Source organism: Peromyscus californicus, unplaced genomic scaffold, assembly GCF_007827085.1.
Source record: "Peromyscus californicus insignis strain IS unplaced genomic scaffold, ASM782708v3 Scaffold_21__1_contigs__length_65335640, whole genome shotgun sequence".
Taxonomy (NCBI): Eukaryota; Metazoa; Chordata; class Mammalia; order Rodentia; family Cricetidae; genus Peromyscus; species Peromyscus californicus.
This window is the reverse complement of record NW_026294514.1, coordinates 53,543,951-53,556,920: the sequence shown is the minus strand read 5'-3', so window position 1 is coordinate 53,556,920 and position 12,970 is coordinate 53,543,951.

Here is a 12,970-nt window from a genome sequence, read left to right as displayed (position 1 = left end):
TAAATACAATGCAATGTTATGTGATCTTTTTTGTACATGAAAACTTCGTTAGTGATTACCACAATTAAGCTAATTGGAATACCTTCTTTGTATGAGTGTGTACAGTGTGAATTCTTGATGTCTTTTATTCTAGACAAACAACAAATTGATTATTTGTAATTATGATATGGTGAAATAGGACTCCAAATATTTTACAGCTAAACTTTCAGATTCTACTAAGATTCTTATTTTTTTTTTATTTTTTTATTTTTTTTTTGGTTTTTCAAGACAGGGTTTCTCTGTGTAGCTTTGCGCCTTTCCTGGAACTCACTTGGTAGTCCAGGCTGGCCTCGAACTCACAGAGATCCGCCTGGCTCTGCCTCCCGAGTGCTGGGATTAAAGGCGTGCGCCACCACCGCCCGGCTAAGATTCTTATTTTATGTGCTCAGAAATATTATGCTAGTGAGAAACTGTAATAGGCATCTGAAATTTAAATTCAGTGAAAATACTTAGGATATTATATTCCTACAATTATGCATTTTATTATATAAGATTTCAATTATAAAATTAGTAGTTTTCTATATTTTCATATGTAAATTGACAAAATTGTATCACGATTTTCCTTTAAAAATAATTACATTGAAATGAAATATGTTTATTTTAAATCTGAAAACGTGGTTAATGCTAGGTATTACAGGTTTCTTTATTCCTTTAGACTTTACAAGTGATGGATGTGAGAGCAATGGAAGGGCATGAGGAACTGCATGCACAAATGTCTTGTTCCTCAGTGAATGTTTTTAATTTCAAACTTCACCCTTCATGCACAGATAGGCTGAGGCCATCTCAGGTATACTGTATCCATATCTTACTTTTATATATGATAAATGTAGCTGGGTAATGCTGTGGGATGTTCTGTATGTTACGTGTATTGCTCTGATTGGGTAATAAATAAAACACTGATTGGCCAGTAGCCAGGCAAGAGGTATAGGTGGGACAAAGAAAAGAATAATAAAAGGCTGAGGCAGAGAGACACTGCCACTGCCACGAAAAGATGTAAAGATGCTGGTAAGCCACGAGCCACGTGGCAAGGTATAGATTTATAAAAATGGGTTAATTCAAGATATAAAAACAGTTAACAAGAAGCCTGAGCCATTAGGCCAAACAGTTTAAATAATGTAAAAGTCTGTGTGCTTATTTTATAAATGGACTGTTGGACTGCCGGGGCTTGGCGGGACCCAAAGAAAAAAACTCTAACTACAGGGTAATGTTATTTTGTATAAAATTTTAGCACTTTTAATCAATTAGAAGAGTGTTAAAAGCAGGTCTTTCTACCCCCAGACTATCTCCATTGCCAGTTGATGCCCTCACCTCCAGTTAACTTGAAGTTTACATCTATTCACTTAGTCTTAGAAAACATGCTTTAGAGTTTGTTGTCATATAAATGGCTGAAATGGAAGTTTCTCTTACTAAATTCTGTGAAAATATCTTTATTTTTTTCACCATTTTCAAGGATATCCTGATGGCATATGAAATTCAAGACAGGTATCTTTGATTCCCTAAGACATCTTCACAATGCTATTGCAGTCTCTACTGTCTGTGATTTTGAGAGAGAATGCTCTTTCATTTGTGTTTAGAGGATTTTCTGATTTTGTATATCACAAGCGACTGATTTGTGTAAATCTGGATCTGTTTTCATTTCTCTAGCATGCTAATCACTGACTGTTCTAAAACTCCAAGTTACAGCTTTTTTTTTTGTTTTGTTTTTGTTTTTTGTTTTGTTTTGTGTTTTTTTTTTTTCAGACAGGGTTTCTCTGTGTAGTTTTGGTGCCTGTCCTGGAACTCACTCTGTAGACCAGGCTGGCCTTGAACTCACAGAGATCTGCCTGCCTCTGCCTCCCTCTGGAGTACTCCGATTAAAGGTGTACACCACCACCACCCAGCTCGAGTTACAGTTTTCTATCCATCAGTTTTATAAACTATTCAATTTACTCCCTGTATTCCACTCTCAAGCATTCCAATGTGTATTGATTTAACTATGATTTTTTTTTTACACAGTTGCAGGAATGTCACGCTCTTTATTTTCCTTAGATCATTTTATTCTTTAAATGAGTACTGTAATTCCTATAGAATTGTTTTCTGAAAAGCTCAAACTCTCACTGAATTGGCTGTTGTCAATCTCTTAGCTCCATTTCTTTTAAGAACTCTGTTGGGGATCGGTTGTAAGCTTCAGTAAAGTGGATCTGTGGCTGTCTTGATTAGCCCTCTGCAAAGGTCTGAGAGATGATGTGGATAAATCTCACAAACTCCTTCACTCCATATTGGATTCCACCCATTGTAAAAGCAGAGCACTGTGATTTCTGTCCGGTTAGATACCTGCCTGCCATATTCCTATTAATTCAAGGTCCCTGCCCTGGATATTGCAAATTGTTCTACAGAGATACAGGACAATTGTGATGTTCCCTTTTTTGTTCATCGCAAAAATCATAGCACATTTGTGTTGTTGTCCACTTTTGCGTATACTGTTCATATTCCTACTTGGCTATGCTCTGTCCATTCCAGCAGCATTCTTTTCTTCCGATTGTTCTTAATTCTTTCTGTGACATTCCTAGTATGCCTTTACCTTCTATTTTTTGATACATTCTGTTAGACCATTGCCCAAAGGTTCTGTGTTCTTTTTGTATTTTAGATAAATGGAGAGGGCCTCTCAGTTATAGGGAAGGAATAGCAGAGTCAAAAAAAAAAAAAAAACCCATGGACTGCTCACATTATTGCTCAGAGAATCTCCATTTGTTTCTTAGTGAGTAACATGCAGGGAAACAGAACTGGTTAAAGTGCTGAAAGTGAGTAACTCTCCTGAAGAGGAAATATCACCCCCCGACAAAGCTCAAGGAATGTTGTCAAAGAGGAGGTAGAAAGAAGAAAACCAGAGGATCAGGGCTGGGGTGGGGTTCCATGCAATGCTTCCATCTAGACATGATACATTTCAACAGTCCAGAGAAGAGAATATGAAAAGAACAGAGAACCTTAGGGAATTAGGCTAATAGAATGTTCAAACCCACAAAGTCAAGGTAGAATTTCAGTGTCACAGAAAGAGAATTAATCCCCACATTTCTCTTGTGTGCATATGTACACACACACACACACACACACACACACACACACACACACACACACTGTATGACTTTATTAAAGAATAAAATTTAAAATGTTTCAAAAAAACAGCATGAAGATGCGAGATGAGATTCCTTCCATCAGGTATAGTAATAAATGGTCATTAACATTGAAATTCACCATTAACGGACAAGAATGGCAATTTTGACATTAGAGAATAATTATTAAACTTTTTTCCTATGTGTGATTCACCTGAAAATGGACTGTCTGTCAATATCAGGTTTACATTTTCACCTGCTGACATGACATGAACATAGCTGTGTTGGAACCCAAACATGTTTGTTTAAATGTTTAACTTGCCAGATTCCTCAAAAGCTAAGTACATTCATGTGGACCGTATCAGCTATCACCAGACAAGCAGGCATCAGTAGCATCAGTTGAGACTTCTCCATTAGGTTAAAGTAGAATTCTCTTCATCGCTAAAAGAAACAGATGGCTTCTCTCTATGTCTGTTCTTCACTAGCCTTCTACTTGATGTTAGCTCTGAAAGGAACCTGATCCCTTTAGTACTCTGATCCTTGAAGAATATAAGAAGTTACCGGGTAAAAATGAATGAAATAGGTGGTCCTAGAACAAAGCACATAGAGATTTACGCTGAGCTCGCTAGCAACATTTTAATCATGCGTACTCGAAAGAGATGTGTTTACTTGCTATATGCCGCTGTGATTTTATGGTTACTGGCTATGCACTATTATCCCAGCAACAGCAGATTGAAACATTAAGCTAGAATCAAGACATATGCATGTTTAATTAGGCAAATATAATAACAAAGCAGTAAATAATCTATGTTTGCTGGTATCACCAGGGTTCAAATATTTTGCAATACTGTGAAACATATGTGTTTTAGCAAAATTATCTTATATCTCAGTTTCTTAGTTATAAACTAAGAACAATAATGGTGTTTCTTTATAAAACAAGGTAATTATTTAATATTTTCTAGCATGGTATCTGCTACATACTTGACAGTGTTTTAGCCTCTATTAAATCTAGACTAAGTTCAAATTATAATCAGATTTACAAAGTTTTAAGTGTATTTTGACAAAATATGTTTAGTTGGATTATATTTTTTTTAAATTAAAACATTGCTATTTATCCCCACTATGCATATCAACTTGGTCAATTTAAAATAAATTCATTGTAAAATGTTCTTTAAATATTTTTTAAATACTAATGCTTGGAACAAACTGTAAGTTAAACAGCAAATGAATGACTGATACATTAATATTAATAAAAAATCAGAAACAACTATTTACACCAATTTGGAAAAACCTGTATTTATTCATTTGTTTCCTATAACTTGAATTTTAAGTAGAAATGTGCTTAAAATACACAATTTTAAATTCCAAAAGCAAAGTAGCTTTTTCCTCAGGGAAATTCGTTCTCATTCGTATTATAGATTTGACTCTATCTTTACACCATAATGATTTACTACAATATGGTATTCTACAATGAGCAAAACCATCTCCAGGTGGTTGGGTTGCTTACTATTATTGCTGCTGAGGACTGGAGATTTGGGGCGGGGAGATGTGTTTTCTAGCAGTTTGTTATTTCAAGCTAGATCTGAACTTGAAACGTTAATCTAACGGTAATTTAGACATTTAGGATTTAGGTTAATGCACAAAGGGCAGGAAGAGTAGGAAAGCATGTCGCCATAGCAAGACAAAGCTTTCTTGTCACAGTCACGGAGCAGAAAAGATGTCGGGGGAAGAAGAGAACAACACCCAGACGCAGGCGGTGAGGGAAGAAAACGATTCTTGAACTGCAATATAATAAAAACACTCTTTTTTACTCATACGTGGTCTGTGTTACTACTCTTGAAAGTTGTGTCTCAGAAATTTTTAAATATAGGGATCTAGGTGCGATACTTTACATAGCCCCCACGCTTTTTTTATTCAAGTGGTCAGAATCAGATTTTGAGACACTTTGGGAAACAGCTTGTTTTGATGATTTAGAAACATTAGTGTGACTCTCAGATTCAAAATGATTTAAATTTTTCTATTTCCCAGATATTGGCAGAGATGCCTATAGATGGGAATGATCAGATAGCAAATGGCTCCATAATTTTATGCCTAACCATTGAAGAAAATCAAAATTTCATGAAGGAAAATTAAGAACAAAATGCTAAAACAAGATTTCAGAAGGAAGGAGGGATGATGACTCCCCCTCTTCCTCCTCTATTTCTTTCCTTGCTTATTAGATGCCGGAGTTCTTGGGAGGTCTGAGAGAGTACATTGAATACTAGCACTCAAGTTTGTACAGTTTGGGATAAATACCTGTGTACAAAGAATGGAAAATCAAATGAGCCAGTTTATTGCTCATAAATGTCAGCTGGAAGCTGACAATTAGGTGTATCACGCAGGCTGCACCACACTACAGTCCAACATTGGGATGACTTCCTGACAATTCTACAAGGCAGAACGATTGCAGTGGTTAAGTCTCCAAGCTCAGCTAAAAGGCATGCTGAAAAACAGCCCACTGCAAATTGAGTTCTATATATCCTATACTTTCATTTTGGACATAAATTACAGTATATTAACTTAGTGTGATTATACTGTCATCATCACTGAACCTGTATTTTACGAAGACAGGCAGGAGGTCTTTTGTTCACTGACATTCATAATTTAACAGAATATTTTCAAAAAGGTTTAAAAAATATCAACTAACGGAGATTAAATGTTTTCTTTGAAAACATTATTAGTAGAAAATTTCATACAAAGCATTTTGATCATATTCTTCCTTTTCCCAGCTCATCCAAACTCCACTCCTCTTCCCTATCCACTCAATTTTGTGTCTTCTCATTATTTTTTGGCACCCATCAAATTCAATTTTATTTTCTTATACATCCTGAACATGTGGACTTCCACTGGAGAGTTGTTAACTTATCAGGGGCTACACTCTTGAAGAAAACTGGCTCTCTGTCTCCTAGAACCTATCACTTCTCATAGTTCCTCATCTGAAGTTCATGCTTTCTATCTACCTCCTGTTTCCATTTTGAGTTTTAATATGGCTTTAAAACAGCCTGCACAGTTCTTGTGCATGCTGATATAATCATGTGAGTTGATACATCCTGGGAAACACAACTGTCCTGGGAAAAAGATGCCCACTGGTATAATATTGGCTGTGGTAGATTAAATGTAATTGGCCCCCATAATCTTATAGGGAGTGTCACTATTGGGAATATGGATTTGTTGGAGCAGGTATGGCCTTGTGGGAGGAAGTGTGTCACTATGGAAGCAGGCTTTGTGGTTTCCTCTGTTCAGGATACTACTGAGTGAATCGGTTGACTTCCTGCTGCCTTCTAGTCAAGATCTAGCCAGCACCACCATTTGTCTGCAGGCTGCCATGCTCCCCATTATGATGATAATGGACTGAACCTCTGAAATTGTAAGAGAGCCACCCCAATTAAATGTTTTCCTTATAAGGTTTGCCATGGTCATCGTATCTCTTCACAGCAATAAAAACTCTAAGACAGAAGTTGGGACAAGGGGCTGGAGTATTACTGTGCTAGGACTGACCATGTGTGTGTTTCAAGGAATTTGGACTTTGGTACTTTAGGTTATGAAAGCAGTGGAATGCTTTAAGCACTGTTTAATGGGCTGTAGTATTAAGAACACAGAAGACAGAGGTGGTAAGGGTTATTTGAACTGTCGGAGGTTTACTCAAGAGGTTTCAAAGGCAAGACCTTTAGTATGTTGACTAGAGATCATTCTTGTGATATTTTGGTAAAGAAAGTGGCTTCCTTTTGCCCTTGTCTGAAGAGGCTAAAGTGAAGAGTTTTGCCTTAATTCTATTGGCAGAAGAAATTTCAAAAGAGCCTAGTATAGATTCTATCCTGTGGACATTAGTGCTAACTCTAATGCAGATTTATAATGAAATGGATAAAGATGAGCAGGGTAAATTACAAACAGTAAATTTTGAGGAGAAAAAGAGAACCTGGAAGTGGAATGGAGCTAAATCTTGTGTTCAAGGAGGTAAACAGATTAAGAAATGGAATAAAGGGAGTGGTGACCTCAGGATAAAAATCCCACACAGCTTAGTTTCTAACTTGTAGAAAGAAACTAAAGAAAAACTTAGAGCTGGGTGTCTTGGGACACATCTTTAATCTCAGCACTTGGAAGGCAGAGGCTGGCAGATCTCTGAGTCTGAGGGCAGCTTGGTCTACAGAGCAAGTTTCAGGACAACCAAGCTTAGGCAGTGAAAGACAGAAAGCTGGTGAAGATGTAATTAAACAAGGGGGCCATGTTCCAGCCCCAGCAAGCAGCAAAATGTAGAGCTTTAGTCATGTGGTTCTTCTGGCTTTAGGATTAAGGACAGAAGAAAGGAAGTATGGAATAAAGACACTGAGGCCAGGCATGTGTCAGGGTTGTCCCTGAATGGAGGCCTAGTAGAGGGGCCATTGCATGAAGCTGTGAAGTTGAAGCCTGGATTGCCTTGGAGAACCCAAGAGATGTTAGAGATGCCAGAGTCATGGAGAGCTGCTAGCAGGGAGTGGAAACAGCCCAAGAGAAACAAATGTGTTACAGTCAACAAAGCTGAACAGAGTTGGAGATGTGGACATCAGACATGGAGCTGCAAAGCTTGGGGTTTACCTAGCTGGTTTTTAGTCTTGCTTTGGTCCAATATTTCCTCACTATACTTCCTTCCCCATGTTTTGGAATGGTAATGTATATCCTGTGCCATTGTATGTTGGAAGTATATGATCTGTTTTTTGATTTTGCTTTTTCAGGGGATTACAGTTAAGAGATTGCATGAATCTCAGTAGAGACTTTATACTTTATACTTTAAAATATCATTGAGACTGTGATAGATTATGGAGACTTTTGAAATTGAACTAAATGAATTTTGCACTATGATATTTTTACAAGCTTATGGGGCCAGGAAGTGAAATGTGGTAGTTTAAATATAATTGATCCCCATAATCTCATAGGGAGTATCACTATTAGGAGGTGTGGCTTTGTTGGAGCAGGTATGACTTGGAGTAAGTATGTCACTGTGGGGGTAGGCTTTGAGGTTTCCTATGGTTAGGATACTACTCAATGAATCAGTTGACTTCTTGCTGCCTTCTGGTGAAAATGTAGCCAGCACCACATCTGTCTGCAGGCCCCCTGCTCCTTATGATGATGATAATGGACTGAACCTCTGAAAGTATAAAAGAGCCACCCAAATTAAATATTTTCTTTATGAGTTGCTATGGTTACAGTATCTCTTCACAGCAATAAAAACCCTAACTAAAACATTGGCAAAATATCATAGTAGTAACCAACCACTCTATTATGAGATTTAAGTCCTTCTCCACAACATGAAAGCAATACCTGATACTATTATTGGGCCAAGAACCTGTGACTAAATAGCTTATAGGCCCTAGGGCACAACCTACTACTATGCTACCATATGGATGTAAAATTAAACTAAACTCCTAATGACTTGATAATATACCCATAGATTAATGCATATTTCAACTCTCATCAGAAAAGAAGAATCTGCTGTTTAAAAACTAAGTCTCTATTGTTCTATTTTATCAATAAACACTCAGGAACCAGATGCTGGGATGAAAACCTGCCAGCTCAGAAAGACAGAGAAAGCACTCTGCTGCTTCCTCCTCCTCTGCCATCCCAGAAAAAAGGGCTTTCTACTATTCTATCTTAAACTTACAAATGAAGGGATAGGTAGATGGCAGGGTCTAGGAAAGGTGTGACGCAGTCCGGCAGCGTTCTCTGGAGAACTCTGCTCGGTCTACCTCCAGCGTCTGGGATCCAGGAACCAAGAGAGGTGGTCGCATCTGGATCTCAGATCTTCAGGGTCCTCTCTTGGCCCCGCCTTTTAGGCGTGACAGTTACCGAAGCCTCAATGGGGGTTGGAACTTCCAGATCAAGTTTAGAATGGCTACCCACTACAAACAACAGGCATTAAATCTTTTAATTGCTATTTGGGTGAGTTTCTCCAATGTTGACAGGGAATGATTGAATCTAATTTGATATCAGGGCCTGCAGGACATCCCTTAGGGCATTTTCCAGTGGCAAAGGGTTACCTTGCCTGTCTCATATTGATCTGCATTAATTAGTCCAGTGCTGGCCTTTGCCATACCTTCTGCATACTCCAGAAAGCTGGGGCCTTCTGTTTTGATTATCTCTAGAAAAAGCATTGTTTCTAAGAAACCTTGCCTACAATCCCTTTTCAAATGACCTTGATTGCCACAATTAAAATATCTGACATTTTGAGTTTTCTTAAAACTTTTAGAAATTAATTCTATCAGAGCAGCATCATAAACATGAGATCCAATATCAGCTATATTTCTTATCCATTCACCTGTTGGTGCTGATCTTGCTTTTAAAGGTCTAGTCACCCTTTTGCATTCTGAATTAGCATTTTCAAAAGCCAAAAATTTGATTACTATTTGTCTGTCTTCTGGATCTGATATTCTATTTACAGCTGAAGTCAGTCTTTGCAAAAAAAAAAAAAAATCAGTTAAGCCTTCTTTAGGGCCTTGTATAATTTTAGCAAAAGACTCTGACCTCTTTCCTAATTCTTCAGCCTTGTCCCAAGCATTTAAAGCTGATAAACAACATAATGCCAACATGTGATCATCAAATTCAAGCTGCATTTGCAATTCAGCATATTGGCCTTCACCTAGAAGCTGATCTTGGGAAATATTAATACCTCTAGCCTCATTTAATTGTTTCACAGCCCTAGCTTCCTCTTTCCACCATGTTCACCATTGTAACTGAATACCAGCTTCTAATCTTGTATTGCCAAATCTTTCCAGTCTCGGGGGAATAGTTCTGTTCTGAGCTGTCTATGAATTTAATATCTGCTTCACATTCATTGAATGCATACTATATGAAACGACTGCTTCCTTAAATCTCCTCAAATCTAATATTTCTATAGAATTTCATTTAACTTCTTGATAACATTGAGGGTGCTTATTGTCCCCTGTAGTTATTGTATAGCAACTAGATAAACTAAGGTTGGTCTTCTAACAACCTTGGGTTGCCCCTCTTTAGCTTGATTATGTGGGTGGTACATAGGTTCTAGGCTAAATTCCACTGTTTGTGCCTTAGTATTTTTCTTATTTTCATCTAGAAGTCTTTCTAAGGCTGATATCTTATCAATCCACTTTTCATATTTGGCACAAAAAAATCACTATGGCTATTTAGGATAAAATTTGAATTACCAGACTGATACTTATAGTCAGCATTATGTCACTCTCAGTTAAGTCATTTATATTTTCATTTTCTGCTTCTATTTTCAAGCCATCTAAAGTAGCATTCACTATACAGCATCCTAATGCCCTGAATTATGATATTCCCCATCCTTAACATGGAAAAGATTCACTTTTTAATATTACTGAACTCTCTCCTTAAGGACTTTCCAGGTGTCTTACCAAGTCCAATGACTTCTCAGTTTGTCCTTCACTGGTATGAATTCTCTTGTCTATGTATTCATGCCATGTATTGGAGTATCAAATGTTGTTTTTAAACTAAGAGTGTATCATTCTATTTTATCAATAAAAACTCAGGAGCCAGATGCTGGGGTGAAAATCTGCTAGCTTAGAGAGGCAGAGATAGCACCCAGCTGTTTCCTCCATCCCAGAAAAAGAGCTGTCTCAAACAAAAACTCCTCCAATTGGATCTCCCTTCCTTCTACTTCTTCTGCATCTCTCTATCTGTCCTGACTTACTCTTACACTCTATGGTTTTATATTGTCAACTGATTGTTTGCTCCGCCTCTTGACCTATCGTTGACTTTATTTAATCCTGTTTACAGTATTCAAGCAGAAAGCTCTTGGATTAAAGGTATGTACTAGGGCTGAGCCATACAACTAGAAACAGCTTTTTTCAGTAAATAATGCAGTCTCAGGTTTACAGTGTGATCAAATGTCCTACAAAACACCTGTACTTGATGGTGATTTATACAGATACTTACAGCTGGTCATGATTGGACATCTTTTTGTTCATGTTTGCCTAAAGTCGTTGGGGTCATTTATCTTTAATTGGACTGAAAACTGGGATGGGAAAGGAGAATATTTTCTACTGCTAACAATTCTTGAGTATTGAAGGCCTACTGGCAGAGCTGCTCCGATTCCACATAACTGGGAGCTTATTGTGCTTGTGTCCAGATGCTTAGATTGGAGGCTTAGTTCTGTGAGTACTTTTTCTTTTCTTTCTTTTTTTTTTTTTCCGAGACAAGGTTTCTCTGTGTAGCTTTGCTCCTTTCCTGGAACTCACTCTGTAGCCCAGGCTGGCCTCAAACTCACAGAGATCTGCCTGGCTCTGCCTTCAGAGTGCTGGGATTAAAGGCCTGTACCACCTCCACCCGACTTGTTCTGTGAGCTCCAAGAAGCCCTGATCTTTGAAATTCTCAGCCATGAGCCAGTGCAAAACAGTTGCAAACAATAGTAGTCAGAGCTTTCTAGTGTTGCGGGTCCCTGTATTAGACTCTATGGCTGGGACTGTCAGATCTACTGTGACAAATGACGCAGCTCATTAGCTGAGGGTGTCAGGACCCTCAACCCTGACAGTCCCAGTTTTCAGGCCTACACTGTTTGAGATACCTGCCCATTGAAGTTTGATGGCACTCTGGAAGACTTCCGGTCACCAGGGTTCACTGTTTCTCTGGACACTGCTGAAGCTTTGCTGTTTGGACAACTCTTCCTTTGTTCCTCTTACAGCTTATTCAGCTCCAGTAGTGATAAAGATAAAAAGTCAGCAAGGAAAGATAATAGAGAGGAAACTACTGTGCCCAATGTTGCAACAACAGAGAACAGCACAGAAGACTGTCTCCTGGTGGCTCAAAAAGTAAGCTCAACAGCCTACTTACAACAGCCAGAAAGGAAGTGTAAGAACGGTATCTATCACAGCAGACCTGCAAGTAAATGACTATATTTTTATAAGTCACAGCACAACACCTCATAGGAATGAAGGATTGTGATTGTACCAATCACAGATCTCTTGTGGGCCAAGAAGGTGTTATGGAGTTCTTGACCCCTGGGAAAAGACCACAGACTCAATCCAATTATAATTAAAAGGTTTATTGATTAGCTGCTGGAAGGACATCAGCCTTAAATCTCAATCTCAGGCATGTCATCAAGGAGAGGTATGGGGAAGGGTTTTTTAAGGGTGAAACCACAAGAAGACCTTCAATATTTATGCAAGCAAGCACAAACTGGTCTGTCCTGCCAAGTTTAAGTGGTTAAGGCCACTCAAAACAATCTTTGGGTATCTAAGTAGTTACAGAAGCCAAAAAAGCAGTCAATCATGTAGTATGGCTGTACAATTCTGAGGGCGGTCACTGAGTGAGGGTTACTGGGCAACTTACCTTCCAAGGACTGGCATCAGAAACAAATGGCTAAGGAATTTTTCTTAGCGAAGTGCTCCAGGTCTTGGTGAAAATGGTGGCAGAATTAAGTAGAATTCATCAATGCTTGTCTTGCCTCTTACTACTCTCTAAGACTGTTTGGGCTCTCTGGAGCATGTCTTCAGCAGTTCTCTGTAGCTGCTGGAGTGTCTTCAGAGGGCTGCTTCTGTCTGGTGGTACAAGGACTACATGGCCGTTCCAGATCTTTAAACATCTACCTCTTGAGAGCTTTGCAAATCTGTTTACAATAAAGACTGAAACAAATATCAACAAAGGACCAAAAATTCAAATAGCATTTATCAATACCAATGGTATTTAACAATGTCTAACCATATTGATGCGCAACCCTTGCCCCACTGCCCCGGGTGTTTCATTTGTCTCAGTGTTCTCGTTGATGGGAGACATAGACAAAGACAACTTTATTCAAACGTAAGCAGATGAAAGTCTGAGTTCCAGTTCTGTAAGAT